This window comes from Vulpes vulpes, chromosome 8 (assembly GCF_048418805.1).
Source record: "Vulpes vulpes isolate BD-2025 chromosome 8, VulVul3, whole genome shotgun sequence".
Taxonomy (NCBI): Eukaryota; Metazoa; Chordata; class Mammalia; order Carnivora; family Canidae; genus Vulpes; species Vulpes vulpes.
This window is the reverse complement of record NC_132787.1, coordinates 27,046,056-27,062,327: the sequence shown is the minus strand read 5'-3', so window position 1 is coordinate 27,062,327 and position 16,272 is coordinate 27,046,056. Positions and strand designations below refer to the sequence as shown.

Here is a 16,272-nt window from a genome sequence, read left to right as displayed (position 1 = left end):
GTTGGTATTTTGATAGGGATTGCATTGAATCTGCTGACTGCTTTGGGTAATATGGACATTTTGATAATATTCTTTCAATCCATGAGCATGGAATATCTTTCGATTATTTTGTATGCTCATCAATTTCTTTCATTAATGTTTTATAGTTTTCAGAGTACATATCTTTCACCTCTTTGGTTAAGTTTATTACTAGATATTTTCTGCTTTTTGGTGCGTTGTAAATGGTGTTGTCTTAAAATTTTCTCTCTGAGACTTTGTTGTTAGTGTACAGAAACACGACTGATTTCTTGGTATGAATTTTGTGTCCTGCCACATTACTGAATTAGTTTATTACTGTTAGTAGTTTTTTGTGGAATCTTTAGAATTTTATATGTATAGCATTGTGTCATCTGCACATAGTGACAGTTAAACTTCTTTACCTATATGGATGGCTCTTATTTCTTTCTCTTGTCTGATTGCTTATGGCTGGAACTTCTAATATGTTGAACAAAAGTGGTGAGAGTGGACATTCTTATCTTATCTTGACCTTAGGAAAGCTCTGTTTTTCAACAATGAGATGATGTTAGCTGTGGATTTTCACTATATGGCTTTTATTATGTTGAGGTATATTCCTTCTAACCCCATTTTGTTGAGAATTTTTGTCATGAATAGATGGAAGTTGAATCTTGTCAAATACTTTTTTGCATTTCTTAAGATGATGATCATGTTACATCCCCTTGTTGGATCAATCCCTTTGTCATTATGGAATGCCTTTCTTTGTTCCTTGTTACAGTCTGTTTTGAGTCTCACATTCAGCTCTCTGCTCAGAGGGGAGCCTGCTTCTCCCTCTCTTACTTCCCCCTCCCCACTATCACTTCCTCTCCCCACCACTCATGCTCTCTCTTTCACTCTCTTTTTCAAACAAATAGTCTTTTTTTTGAAAAAATATTTTATTTATTTATTTATTAATGAGAGACACACACAGAGAGAGGCAGAGAAATAGGCAGGAAAAGTAGGCCCCATGCGGGGAGCCCGACGCAGGACTTGATCCCGGGTCTCCAGGATCAGGCCCTGGGCTGAAGGCGGCGCTAAACTGCTGAGCCACCCAGGCCACCCCAAATAAAGTCTTAAAACTAAAAAAGAGGAAGGGAAGCAGAGTGATGGGCTATAAAGGCTTTCCTTTTACTCACTGTAAGATGGTAGGAATGTCTCACAGCCCACTAAGCTCCAAATTCTTCACTTGCAAAATGGGAATAAGAAAGAAACCACTTTATAGAGTTGTTGGAAGAATTAAATAATTATGCACGGCACACAGTAAGTAGTAGTTTTTTTTTTTTTTAGTAGTAGTTTTTATTGTATGCAAGATTTCTCATGTGTCTGAATCACATTTAAAGAAATGCCTGCCTCAAGTAGCTTATGTGTTAGTTTTGAAGATAGTATAGAGCAAGGAAATGATAGAGGACTCCAGGACAGCGGCAGTGACTTTGCCTGTGTGTACACAGCTTTTTCAGTTATATCTTTCTGTGTCATTATGTCAGTTTTGATGGAGGTGAACTCGCTCCCATTTTACTAGACAAGAGAACTAGGGCTTAGAGATTTAGTGACATTTTCACTATCAGAAGTTAAAAGCAGCAGAGACAGAGCTCAGGCCAAGGATATTTGACTCTAAGTGTAGTATTAGCATTCCTTCTACAGCTTCATCTACCTCTTCATCTATTAGCTGGATTGATTTTATACACTCTTGGGAACCCCATCTGGTTTGGAGATGCTGAGATATGATCTCACATTATCTGTCCAATATTCCTATTAAATGAGGCAAGTTGGGGAAAAGGGCCCACATTTCTTGGGCTCCTGAGAATTTGCAGTGGTGATTATTCATTACAACCCTCTATGAAAAGGCCATGTACAGTGTGAGATTGTCACAAGAGTCAAGAATTCTCTTTTGGTTTTCCAAAGAAACATTATTAAGGGAAAAATACATGTAATAATTACAAATTTTTTATTTTTTATTTTTTTTCTTTTCAACTTAGTGTTTTTATTTTCTTAACAAAAATACCCAGAAGTTAAATGGCTGGATCATATGGTGGTTTTATTTTCAACCTTTTGAAGAATTTCCACAGTGTTTTCCATAGTGATTGCACTGATTTACATTCCTGCCAGCATTGAACAAAGTTTTTCTTTTCTACACATCCTTGTTAACACTTGTTATTTCTTGTGATTCTGTTAACAGCCATTCTCACCGATGTCAGGTGATATCTCATTGTGAAAATGCCTGCATTCTTTTTTTAAAAAAGGATTTATTTATTTATTTTAGAGAGACAGAGCGTGCTCTTATGTGTAAAAGTAGGGAGAGAGGCAGAGGGAGACAATCTTCAAGTGGACTTCACACTGATTGCTGAGCCTGATGTGGGACTTGATCTCCTTACCCATGAGAACACAACCTGAGCTCAAACCAAGAGTCAATGCTCAACTGACTGAGCCACCCAGATGTCCCTAAGACTTCTACATTCTTGATGTCACATCATTCTCTTGTACAAATTTTTTAAACAGATGAAAATAATCAATTGTTTGGAAGCAGTTTATTCTGATTGATGAAACTCTAAACATGAAGAAATCCTAAGAAGTGCCATTTAAAGGACTAGAAATAATTCCACATAGAAATTCATGCTTCATTTTAGTGATGAATCATTACATAAATATCCAGTGCTTGAAATGGGAGGAAATGAGAGATAATAATGTTGTGGGGTTTCCCCCCACCCCCGCCCCTTAACTTAAAAACTATTGATTTTCTACTGAGAAATATTCTGGCTTAACTCTCCCCATCTTTTTTGTTTTGTTTTGTTTTGTTTGTAGTGAAAGTAAGTGAAATGGATGAGTGACAGATGCCAGATTCCACTTGAGGACTGAGAAGCTATTCAGTCATTAGCTGCTCTTTGGTGAAGAAAGTCATCTTGCCAAGTTCATGATCCTTTCCTGGGGGGATAGCATGCAGTGACATGTTCATACCAGGTATAAAGACCCAAGCCCCTCATCCCAGCTCCAAACAACTCTGAAGAGCACGAATCAGCCTCAGAGGTCCCTGTGCATCAGCTGAAGTCTTTCTTGAGTTGGTATCTCAATCCAATTTCTTACTGCCCAATCCTGCTTCATTTCCGTGCCCAAGGCTGCCACTCCCCAGTAAACTTTCTGAATGCTAATCTCTGATTTAGACCCTGTTTCCCATGAAATCCAACCTGAAACAGTGGGGATTTGAGAAGGCTTATTCTCATAGTGTGGAGTGGTAATCACAATCAGCATACACAGTGGGTGTTAATATTGCATGCAGTAGTAATTCTGAGTTGTAGAAGAGTAGAGAGACTCTAGAGACTTCAGAAATTATTTAGACCAGTGGGTCCTACACTTGAGATCTATGTCATAATCTCTTGGATCATAATCTTTAGGATTAAAAAAAATATTTCGCTAGTAATTCTGATGAAACCAGTCTATAGATCAGCACTTAAAAATGACTAACCAAGAAAAAAATAGTTTATTTTTAGATGACAAAAAATTATCTCAAATACCAATGCCCTAATTTTACTGTATTTATTTTTAATGACTGATGATCAAGGTTGTACAGAATATGAGAACATGTAGAAAGTTCTGGGTAAATGAGATGAATGAGAGGACAAATTTGTCATCTACACAGGAGTTAATGATTACAACTCTGTGAAGGTGCACATGTCTGATAACCCATGGGACATTTAGACATTTACCAGACTCTTTGTGACCAGTATTAGAGCTAGAGCTGCCCTGCCCACCCCCCAGCTCAGTTTACTGCAGGAATAGTTTTCCATCATATGAGGCTATTCAAGCGGAGAATGGCCTGTTGTTTCTGCTGTGGGGCTTTCTCCACAGAGAAGTAAGTTTAGCTGGATAGTCTAGAAGTGTCTGTCATGCAAGAAGCAGATGAGGAATTTGTATCTTCAGAGGAAAGAAAGGACAATTTCAGAGGGATTGCTAAAATAAATCCTGAGTGTTTGGTTTGGATTAGGGCATGACCTTTGCTGGGTTTCTAGTCAAAAATGAATAAATGCTGTGGTATTTTCCCTGTCTGTTAAAAACAAAAAAATTAACTCTGGTCAGTCTCAGATGGAAGGGATAATAGGAATGTTGCACGTGTGTGTGTGTGTGTGTGTGTGTGTGTGTGTGTGTGAGAGAGAGAGAGAGAGAGAGCGAGCAAGAGAGAGAGAGAGTTGAAGCATGCGTGGTCTTTCACCCACCCTATGCCTTGGAAAGTTCACAGTCAGATTCCTCTGGGACTCTAATTGGAAGGGCAGAGCTGTTTTTCTTAATGAAATTCAATCTTTGCTCCAGAGATGAGCTCAGAACAAAAATAAGATTATATTGTCTTATAGAACAACTCAATATAGGTCACAGTGGGATAAAGTTTCATATACTTAATTGAATCTTTTTACGAATGGCATTTCTTAATGAATTTTTTATAGAAGACATAGTGTTTTCATTTACTATAACAAAAGGGAGAATTGCATTATAAACATTTTAATAGAGAATTTATATATTGAAAAGCAATGCTGCTTATTCAAAGGAATTATTCTGTGGATGTTTCCGAAAAGCAGATAGTCTATCAGTATGTGGCTTCAAAACATTCTCCTTAAAGGGCTCCAATGTTCGGAATTACATGAATGGGCACGTAAGTGTATACACATACACACACACACACACACACACACACATATATATGTATAACATTTATAATATGTAACAAATACACATTATATATAATATTTATATATTTTTCTTCTCAGGAAAGAAACCATTTGGGGAAGAATGCATTAGGGAAATTTTTGAAGGCAAATATTCAATCATTTTGATTTGAGTTCAGTGATTAGGAATTGAAGTGTGTTACTGTAGGAAGAATGGTAAAGTGATGATTCTGGTATTGATGTCATTCCCATCATCTAGATGTGTGATCATCAGTAAATCTCTTTTCTTCTTAAGTATTGGAATTCTATCTCTAAAATATTGGGATAGTTGACTTTCAAGGACATTTCCAGTTGTAAAATAGAAGCTCATACCATCTGAATTTTAGGATTTACTAGCAAAGCTATTTTGTTGGTTCTACTACATGTAGATGAAAAGCCATGGATCCATGCTTTTAACAACTATTGGAGATGATAATATCCATGTTGTGAAGTTACTAGACTAGATATTTCATCTCCAAATCTGTGTTATTTAGGCTTATTAATCTTAGTGACAGTGAAGATTTATTTTCTAGCATAAATGGATGTTTCAATTTTTTTGGTAGTTATGACTGATGTAAAATTTCAACTGAAATCCTCATTTTTCAAGGACTTATTTGAAATTTGGTAGAACTTCTCTGATCAGGGATAAGATATAAAATATTTTTAGTAGTTTTTCATTATAAAATTAACTTATATACTTAGTATATAGGGAAAAATTCAACCCTAAAAACACAATGACCATTAACATTTTAGTATGCTTCTTAAATTACTTATTCCATATTTAATTTTTCTAAACCTAGAATAAATATTATGGTAGGAATAATTTAGAATTCTGTTTTTATAAGTTAATATTATATTATGAGCATGTCTCATGTAATTTGATATTTTTACAAAAACATTTTAATGGGCATAAATATTTTAACTATTCTTTTTTCTTTTTAAAGATTTTATTTATTTATTTGAGATAGCAAGAGAGAAAACATAAGCTGTGGGGAGTGGCAGAGGGAGAGGAGAGGGAGAAACAGACCCCCTGCTGAGCAGGGAGCCTGTCTCGGGGCTTGAGCCACAGGATTGTGACCTGAGCTGAAGGCAGATGATTGAGCCGCCCAGGCACCTCACAAATATTTTAACTATTCTAAATTTTTATTAATTTTATGTTTTTCAAATGATATTTTGATTTTTCTAGGTATACGATATTACCCACAAATGTCAATATTTACCTTTTCATAATTTCACATTCTCTTCTTATTCCTTTAGCATATCATATTGCATTGTCCAGTGCTCAAGAATTAGAAGGGATTTAATGTAGTTGAACTAGGATTGTGTAGGCCGGCAGTGAGAGGTAACATGGGGTACATAACATAGATTTGGATTATGAAGTGCCTTGAATGTTATGCTAACAATTTTGTACTTCATTCTAGAGAAATGAAAATATGTATGAAAATGAAATTAGAGCCTTACTTTACACTATTCAGTTCTATATGGGTTATGGAGTCAATATGAAAGGGAAATATGTAATATATTTAATGAAAAGAAAGGCTATCTTTCTGACTTCAATGTATGGAAAAATTTCTAAAATAAATATAAAAAGCATAATCCATACATTCTCATCAACAAGTGTTTATTGAATGCCTATGAAAGTCAGGCACTACTCTGTGTATTTGTGTTGTATCAATGGATGCAACAGAAAAGACAAAAATCTCTACTTGAATGGGATTTTACATTCTTCAAGTTTATAAAAATAAACACAATATATTATGAATTATATAGTATATAAGAAAATAGAAAGTGGTGTCTTCTCCTGGATCACTCTCCAAAACTCAGTCCTAGTTGGCTTCATTTTTCTGTCAATCTCCTTCCCTTAGTGATCTCATTGTAGTTAGCTGGCTGTAAATACCACCTACATGCTGATGGTTCCCATGTTTTTGTCACTGGTCCACAATTCCAGGTTTATATATCCAATTGTGTATATGACAGCTTTGTTTGGACTTTCTATAAACATCTTAAACTTAACATTTTCAATACTAAACTCCTGGTTTCATCCAGTAAACCTGCTTCACCAAGTATTCCCCCATTCAATTGATAATAAATTCCATCCAACCAGTTGCTTATAATTTGACTCACTGTCACATTCTGATTCCATTTCCTGTTATTTTTCCTATAGATATATTGTTGTCTTTGGTTCTGTTGACTGTTTCCTTTGATGTGCAAAACTTTTTATCTTGATGAAGTTCCAATAGTTCATTTTTGCCTTTGTTTCCCTTCCATTGGAGATGTATCTAGCAAGAAGTTGCTGTGGCTAAGTTCAAAAAGGGTGTTGCCTGTGTTCTCCTCTAGGATTTTGATGGATTCCTGTCTCACATTTAGGTCTTTCATCCATTTTGAGTTGATTTTTATGTTTGGTGTAAGAAAATGGTCCAGTTTCATTCTGCATGTGACTGTCTAATTTTCCCAACACCATTTGTTGAAGAGACTGTCTTTTTTTTCCAGCTTTGTGGGAGATTAGTTGCCCATCGAGTTGAGGGTCCATTTCTGGGTTCTCTATTCTGTTCCACTGATCTGTGTATCTGTTTTTGTGCCAGGACCATAATGTCTTGACGATTACAGCTTTGTAATAGAACTTGAAGTCCAGAATTGTGATGCCACAAGCTTTGGTTTTCTTTTTCAACATTCCTTTGGCTATTCAGGGTCTTTTCTGGTTCCATACAAATTTTAGGATTATTTGTTCTAGCTTTGTGAAAAATGTTGATGGCATTTTGATAATCCTTTTGATAAGGATAACATTGAATATGTAGATTGCTCTGGGAATCACAGACATTTTAACAGCATTTGTTCTCCTAATGCATGAGCATGGAATATTTTTATGTTACTTTGTGTCTTTCTCAGTTTCTTTCATAAGTGTTCTATAGTTTTCAGAGTATAGATCCTTTTCCTCTTTGGTTAGGTTTATTCATATGTAACATGTGGTTTTTGATACAATTGTAAATGGAAAAGATTCCTTAATTTCTCTTTCTTCTGTCTCATTGTTAGTGTGTAGAAATGCAGCTGATTACTGTGCATTGATTTTATATGCTGTCACGTTGCTGAATTCCTGTATGAGTTTCAGCAATTTTGGAGTGGAATCTTTTGGGTTTCCACAGAGAGTATCATGTCATCTATGAAGAGTGAGAGTTCAACTTCTTCTTTGTGGATTTGGATGCCTTTTTTCTTTTTCTTTTTGTTGTCTCATTGCCAGGGCTAGGACTTCAACAACAGTAGTGAGAGTGGATGTTCCTGTTTTGTTCCTGACCTTAGGGGAAAAGCTCTCACTTTTTCCCCATTGAGAATGATATTCACTGTGGGCTTTTTGTATATAGCTTTTAGGATATTGAAGTATGTTCCCTCTGTCCGTACACTGTGGAGAGTTTTAATCAAGAAAAGATGCTGTATTTTGTCAAATGCTTTCTCTGCATCTATTGAGAGGATCATATAGTTCTTATTCTTTCTCTTATTAGTGTAGTATATTACATTGATTTGTAGTTGTTGAACCACCTTGCAGCCCATGAATAAATCCCACTTGGTCATGGTGAATAATTCTTTTAATGTACTGTTGGATCCTATTGGCTGTACCTTGGTGAGAATTTTGGCATACATGTTCATGAGGGATATTGGTCTGTAATTCTTTTTGGTCGGGTCTTTGTCTGGTTTTGGAAACAACGTAATGCTGGTCTCAGAATGAATTTGGAAGTTTTCTTTACATTTCTATTTTTTGAAATAGCTTCAAGAGAATAGATAATAATTCTTCTTTAAATGTTTGGTAGAATTCCCCTGGGAAGCCATCTAGCCTTCGACTCTTGTTTGTTGGGAGATTTTTTATTACCACTTCATTTTCTTTGCTGGTTATGAGTCTGTTCAGATTTTCTATTTCTTCCTGTTTCAGTTTTGGTAGTTTATGTTTCTAGGAATGTATCCATTATTTATGGGTTGCCTAATTTGTTGGAATATAGTTGCTTATAATAATATGTTCTTATAATTGTTTATATTTCTGTGATGTTGGTTGTGATCTCTCTTCTTTCATTCACAATTTTATTTGGGTCCTTTCTCTTTTATTTTGGTAAGACTGGCTAGGGGTTTATCAATTTTATTAATTCTTTTGGAGAACCAGCTCCTAGTTTCGTTGATCTGTTCTACTATTCTGTTGGTTTCTATTTCATTGATTTCTTCTTTACTCTTTATTAATTCTCTTCTCCTGATGGATTTAGGCTTTATTTGCTGTTCTTTCTCTAGCTCCTTTGGGGAAGGTTAGACTGTATATTTGGGACTTTTGTTGTTTCTTGAGAAAGTCTTGTATTGTTATGTACTTCCCTCTTAGGACCTCCTTTGCTGCATCCCAAAGGTTTTGAACAGTTGTGTTTTCATCTTCATTTGTTTCTATGAATTTTTGAAAATCTTTAATTTCCTGGTTTACCCATTCATTCCTTAATAGGATGCTTTTTAACCTTCATGTGTTTGTTTTCCTCTTGTGATTGAGTTCGTTTTTTTTTAATTTTTATTTATTTATGATAGTCACACACACAGAGAGAGAGAGAGAGAGGGGCAGAGACATAGGCAGAAGGAGAGGCAGGCTCCATGCACTGGGAGCCCAATGTGGGATTCGATCCCGGGTCTCCAGGATCGCGCCCTGGGCCAAAGGCAGGCACTAAACCACTGCGCCACCCAGGGATCCCTTGAGTTCAAGTTTTAAAGCATTATGGCCTGAAAATGTACAAGGATTAATTTTAGTCTTTTTGTACCAGTTGAGACCTGATTTGTGACCCAGTATACGATGTATTTTAGAGAATGTTCTATGTGCACCCAAGAAAAATGTGTATTCTGTTGCTTTAGGATGGAATGTTCTGAATTTATCTGTGAAGTTCATCTGGTCTGGTGTGTCATTCAAAGCCTTTGTTTCCTTGTTGATCTTCTGCTAGGTGATGTGTCCATTTCAGTGAGTGGGGTTTTAAAGTCCCCTACTATTATTATATTATTATCAATGGGTTTCTTTAATTTTATTATTAATTGGTTTATATAATTGGCTGTTCCCATGTTAGAGGCATAAATATTTAAAATTGTTAGATCATCTTGTTGAATAGACTCTTTAATTATGATATAGAGTCCTTCTTCATTTCTTATTATGGTCTCTGGTTTAAAATCTAATTTGTCTGTTATAAGGATTGCTATTCTAGCTTTCTTTTAATGTCCATTAGCATGATAAGTGGTTCTCCACTCCCTCACTTTCAATCAAGAGGTGCCTCTGAGTCTAAAATGAGTTTTTTCCATGAATATATAGATGGGTCTTGCTTTTTTATCCAATCTGATACCCTCTGTCTTTTGGTTAGAGCATTTAGCCCATTTATAGTCAAAGTAATTATTGGAAGATATGAATTTAGTGATATTGTATTACCTGTAAAGTCACTGTTTCTGTTTATTGTCTCTGTTCTTTTCTAGTCCATGTTATTTTTGGGCTCTTTTTTCCCTTAAGGGATCGTCTTTAATGTTTCTTGCAGGGCTGGTTTTGTGATCACAAATTCTTTTAGTTTATGTTTGTCCTGGAAGTTCTTTATCTCTCCTTCCATTCTGAATGACAACCTTGCTGGATAAAGTATTCTTGGCTGCATATTTTTTCTCATTTAGCACCGTGAATATATCGTGTCAGTCCTTTCTGGCCTGCTAGATCTCTGTAGATAGGTATACTACCAGCTGTACTTTTCTACCCGTGTAGGTTAAGGACCTCTTGTCCCAAGTTGCTTTCAGGATTTTCTCTTTGTCTCTGAAATTTGCAAGCTTCACTATTGTATGTTGGGGTGTTGACCCATTTTTATTGATTTTGAAGGGGGTTCTCTGGACTTGAATACCTTCTGGACTTGAATGTCTGTTTCCTTCCCCTGATTAGGGAAATTCTCAGCTATAATTTGCTCAAAGAAACGTTCTGCACGCCCCCTTCTCTCTTTCCTCTTCCTCTGGGACCCTAATTATTCTAATATTGTTTCACTATATTGTATCACTTATCTCTTGAATTCTCCCCTCGTGATCCACTAGTTTATTATCTTTCTTTTTCTGTTTCTTTATTCTCCATAATTTTGTCTTCTATACCACTGACTCTCTCTTCTGCCTCATTTATTCTAGAGTTAGAGCCCCCATTTTTTATTGCATCTCAATAATAGCCTTTTTGATTTTGGTCTGATTAGATTTTAGTTCTTTTATTTCTCCAGTAAGGGATTCTCTAGTGTCTTCTATACTTTTTCCTAGCCCAGCTAATATCTTTATAATCATTTTGAATTCTAGTTCTGACATCTTAACCTATATTCATATTGATTAAATCCTTGGCAGTGAGTAGTACTTCTTGTTCTCTTTTTTTGGGGTGAGTTCTTGTATCTTATTATTATCTCCAGAGAAGAATAGATGATAGAACAAAATACATAAATTGTAACAACATCAGAAAAATATGTATTGAACAAATCAGAAGAGATCAAAAACCAAAAAAGAAAAAGAAAGAGAAAGAGAATAAAGTCAAACAGAAGATGAACCAAACAGAGCAATAAACTTGATCCTGCGTGTAATTTGGTCTCTTTTTTTAGAAGAAACTAGATCCCCAAATTATAAATAAAGAAAAACTTATACATACACAAAAATAAAATTGAATACAATGAAAGGAAGCCAAAAATGAAAAAAAAATATATAAAATGTACAAATGAAAATTAAAAAAGACTTAAAAAAAGAGTTGATAAAATAAGAAAATAGCCAGAAAAGGAAAAAAAAATTAAAATTGAAAGACTAAAGAATCATGAGAAAACCCCACAAATTCTATATATTATTTTTCCCTAGTCCTGAAATTTTGTAGTTCTGTATGACATGGTGAACTTGGTATTATCTGGATGTTCCTGCCAATCTTCTGGGCAGGGGGCCTGTTGTGCTGATTTTCAGGTGTCTTTCCCTGGGTGGAATTGTACCCTCCTTGCTAGGGGGCTGGGCTGAGTGTAAGTGGCTCTGGATTGCTCTATTGCTCTTTTGTTCCTTGAAAGCTTTCAGCACTATTTTGGTGGATGAAAATGGTAATGCCCCATCTCCATCCTTGAAGCTGAATGTTTAGGCCTTCCCACTCTTCAATGCATCCTCACAGAAAAGCAGTCATTCTTATCTCTCTGTTTTTGTTCCTCACTCTGTGTTCATTCAGCCTCTGACTGAGCAATTTTATCTCAGGCATGTGACCCTGTTTGGAGTTTTTCAACTTTACAGACTCCTGTGGTGCACACATGCACCACTCCTCCTGGGGTGGGGAGGGGAGTCACACTGTGGTCCTGCTACTTGCTGGGCCCCTTCTTGGAGAGTGCTCTTGCAGCTGTGTAGTTGTTCATGGTTTATGGCAACACTGAGCAAAAAGCAGGTGCCTAGACTCCATTTGCAGTCAGCTTCCCTGCTCAGATACTTGGGAACTTACTGCACTCAGGTACCCCATTCTTTCTGTGACCCTGGGGGTCCTAAGACTGCACTGTCCACCTGGGGTTTGCCTTCCTGAGCACCTTTCAGGCAGGGAGGTCTCTCACCCAAGCAGACTTCTAAAAGTTCTGATTTTACACTCCACTGCTATATCACTTTCTGGCAGCTTATTGCGGGAGGCTCCCTCAGCCCACGGTTTATCTTCCCATATATCCCCTCATATTCATGTCTCCGTACCTGCCTTGCAAAAAGTGGTGCTTTTTTATTTATACAATTGCAGCAATTCTTTTCTTAGATCTCTGGTTGAGTTAGAAGGTATTTAGAATGATTTCATAGCTATCTAGCTGAGTTTCAGGGGCCAGATCAAATTAGGGTCCCCTAGTCCTCCAGCATTTTATCTCTCTCTCTGGAAAGCATTTTTTTTTTTGATAAGTTTATTTTGAAATTATTTTCTCCTTACAGGCTAGAATACTTTTATAAAAAGGAATGGTTCCTTGGCAATTTTTTGATTATCCTGAAGTACAATTATATAACAAAGGTGGGGTACATGCTTGCCTTCTTTTATTGATTTAATACCTTTAATGATTGCAGGATCATTCATGTTTTTTTCATTTTTAAAAAAGATTTTATTTGAAAGAGAGAGTGAGCATGAGTTGGGGGTGGAGGAGGACGGAGTGGGGAGAAGGGGAGGGAGACTCTCTCTGAGCAGGAAGCCAAACACAGAGCTTGATCCCAAGACCTTGAGATCATGACCTGAGCTGAAGGCAGATGTTTAACCGAATGGGCCACCCAGGCACCCCTCATTCATGTTTTCTATTAATTTTCTTCCAAGTAATAGTCTAGTTTATGCCAAATTTTGTTTCTCTATTAATTTTTAATCCCATAACCTAATCACTAGAAATATGATTTCTATTTTATATTATTACAATATTTTTAATATGAAGTATAAATGGCTGATTTTCTTTTAATAGAATAGATAATTGTCTTTACACTTATAATAATTCCTAGTACATTTGAATTCATTTTTACCTTTTTTTTTTACTTTTTATTTAGCTTGCTTTTTAAACTTTTTTCCTTCTCTGTTCTTGTCTAAGATGCTTTTCTTCATTCTTATTTCTTCCCTTCTAATAAGGATATATACATTCTAATCTTTTAGCAGTTACCCTTCTCCTGGACAACATAAAGACTTAGAATGCTCAAATTTTAATCAGTATTTTAGTTCTATTTTAATATTTTAACCACTACATTAGATGTTATTACTGGTTTATGCAATGCTTTTTTCAGTTCATTTCATGTTTATCATTTCCTTTGGTTGCTGGCATATCTTGCATCTTAGCACCTCCTTAGGAATTTATCTTTTTTCACAAAGTACTTTACACATGTCTCTAGAGATGTCTGTTGGTAATAAACTTTTTGAATTTTTGTTATTTTATAAATGTCCTTATTTCAACTTGATTCTTGAAAAACAGTTGATGAAAATACAATTCTATCTGAAAATCACTTACCATTTTGAAGATACGCCATAATTTTTGTAGCTTTCATTGTTGCTTTTGAGAGATGAGTCATCAGTCTGCCATTCTGTTGCAGGGAATCTGTTTTTTCTCCTGGTGGCTTATAAGATCTTTTTGTCTTTAGTCTTCTTTAGTTTCACAACAGTGTGTTTGTGGATTTCTTTTTATTTACTCTCCTTGGGTTTGTTGCCTCCTAATTTTGGGGATTTATACCCTTTATTTTTTACTTTACAAATAAATTCTAGAAAATTATCAGTCTTATCTATTTAAATATTGCTTTTCCTGTTCTCTCTAGTGCCTCTTGAAACTCTGATTATATCATCTTACAGGCATCTTACTGCCTCTTAAGCTCTTTTTTATTTTCCATCTCATGGTCTCTGTTGTGATATATTCATTGTATTCTTTCATTATGTTTTCTTAGCTCTTAAATCATTTTTTTTTCATATTTTCTAAGAAGTTTCTTTTGAATAACTTCTTCAAGAATATTAGAAGGGTAGAGGGAGAGAATCTCTAGCAGGCTCTGTACTGAGTGCAGAGCCCATCATGGGGTTTGATCCCCCCCACCCTGAGATTACAATCTGAGCTGAAATCAAGAGTCAGAGGCCTGACTGAGCCACCCAAGTGCCCCTCAACTTCATATATTTAAGGCAACATTAAGTTTCTAATTTCAGTTATGTTTTCATATTTAGGCATTTTATCTGATTCTATCGTCAAATGTGCATGATCAATTTTGATAGTCTCTTATTTCTTCATTTACACTTTCAGTGCACTCTTTTATTATTTATATAATAATATATCAAAATGTTACTTATACTTATTACTTATATTCTCATTATATAGTTATTCAGTATCTGATTATTTTAATATATGTAATTGTTGTATGTGTGATCCTTTATCTTTTGGATTTTGCTGATTTTTGCTCCTAGTTGCACGTCTCTCTCTCTCTCTCTCTCTCTCTCTTTTCCAATTGTTTCCATTGTTTAGCTCCTGAACTTGGAGTTTTAGTTTGGGAAATTATTTGAGAAGTGGGTTTAAATGTGCTTTTTTTTTTTTCTCAAGAAGGGTTTATTGCAGGTCGGGTACACGTGTAAAAAGTAAAATTTACTTTTTCTTTTTAAAGATTTTATTCATTTATTTGAGAAATACAGAAATAACGACAGAGAAAGAAAACATGAGCAGGGAGGAGAGGGAGAAGCAGGCTCCCTGCCTGCAGAGCAGGGAGCCTAATGCCAGGCTCCATCCCAGGACCCTGAGATCATGACCTGAACTGAAGGCAGATGCTTAACTGAGCCACTCAGGTGCCCCCATGTATTTACTTTTGACAGGAGCCTGGAGCCACAACTGACCTAGGACTACTTTAAGGTTATACATAGGACCAATTTCAATTTGGAGATTTTCCAGTGACAGAGGTATTAAGAATTTCCATAGTGATCCTACCCAAAGGAAGGCCTAACATAATAAATTCTATCCCTCTTCTCTCAGAGCCAAGGCTATAGGATTATACCTATTATATCTCCCTGTAATGCTCTTCCCCTACTTTACTCATTCATGCCTTTATGTAAGATTCTTTGGTCTGATTCTCTACTTTGTAAAGAATCTGGGCTTTGTGTTCTTTCACTTGTCTATGAGTCCATTAAAATCCAGTCTTCAGGCTACCATGGAGTAATCCAGCTGGATTCCAACTTTCATATGAGTTTTGGCTTCTTAGGAACTTTTTTTTCCTTTTGGTTTAGCTTGGTCATGTATTTTATTTTTTATTTTTATTTTTATTTTTTGTTTTTCAGTCATGTATTTTAAAAGATGGTTTGGGGCTACCTGGGTGGCTCAGCTAAGCACCTGACTTATGATCTCAGCTCAGGTCTTGATCTCAGGGTCGTGAGTTTGAGCCTTGCATTTAAAAAAAAAAAAGATGATTTGCATTCTTTTTTTTCTTTTTAAAAAGATTATTTGAGAGAGAGGGTAGGTGTGAGCAGAGTGGGGGAGAGAGAAAAAGGAAGAGAATCTCAAGCAGATTCCCTGCTGAACATGGAGCCTCATATGGGGCTCCAACTCAAGATCCTAAGATCATGATCTGAACTGAAACCAAGAGTCAGATGCTTAACTGAGCCATCCAGGCACCTCAAGATGGTTTGCATTCTATCTAACTAAAGTTGACACGGAAAAAATAAAAAATCTGAATAGATGAGAAACCATGCAAGAAATGTAATGTTTTAAAAAACTACCTTAAAAAATGAATACTAGACTCAGAAGATTTTATGGGTGAGTACTTGGACTGTTATGAACTGATAATTTCTTCTGTTTTATAAAAATTTCCTAGAGCATAGGAAAATAATAACTCTAACATAAAACCCAATAAAGATAGTTTCAGTGAAATTTGTAGGTCAGACTCACTCGTACATATTGATTTAGGAATCTTGAATAAAATGCTATCAAGCAGTGTGTTTAAAAAATAACATTTTAGAGTAAGATTTATTTCAGGAACATAAAGATAGTTGGCTTTCAGAAAATCTTATAGTATGTCAAAGGATAAAGTCTATATGATCATCTCAATAAATCCTGTGAAGGTATCAACTTTATACAACACA

General features: G+C 35.6%; 1 long non-coding RNA gene across 3 annotated transcripts in view; it reads left to right on the top strand.

Moving 5' to 3' along the window:
- The first annotated feature begins 1,134 nt into the window (after positions 1-1,134).
- Positions 1,135-16,272, top strand: part of LOC112917240 (uncharacterized) — a 442,839-nt gene continuing 427,701 nt past the window's right edge. For 2 of the 3 annotated variants that reach the window (XR_012002935.1, XR_012002936.1), the window contains exons 1-2: positions 1,148-1,293; positions 2,833-2,988. This is a non-coding gene — a long non-coding RNA (uncharacterized lncRNA). Of the gene's footprint in view, positions 1,294-2,832; positions 2,989-16,272 lie in introns of all 3 variants that reach the window. The other variant, XR_012002934.1, reaches the window with a different exon arrangement.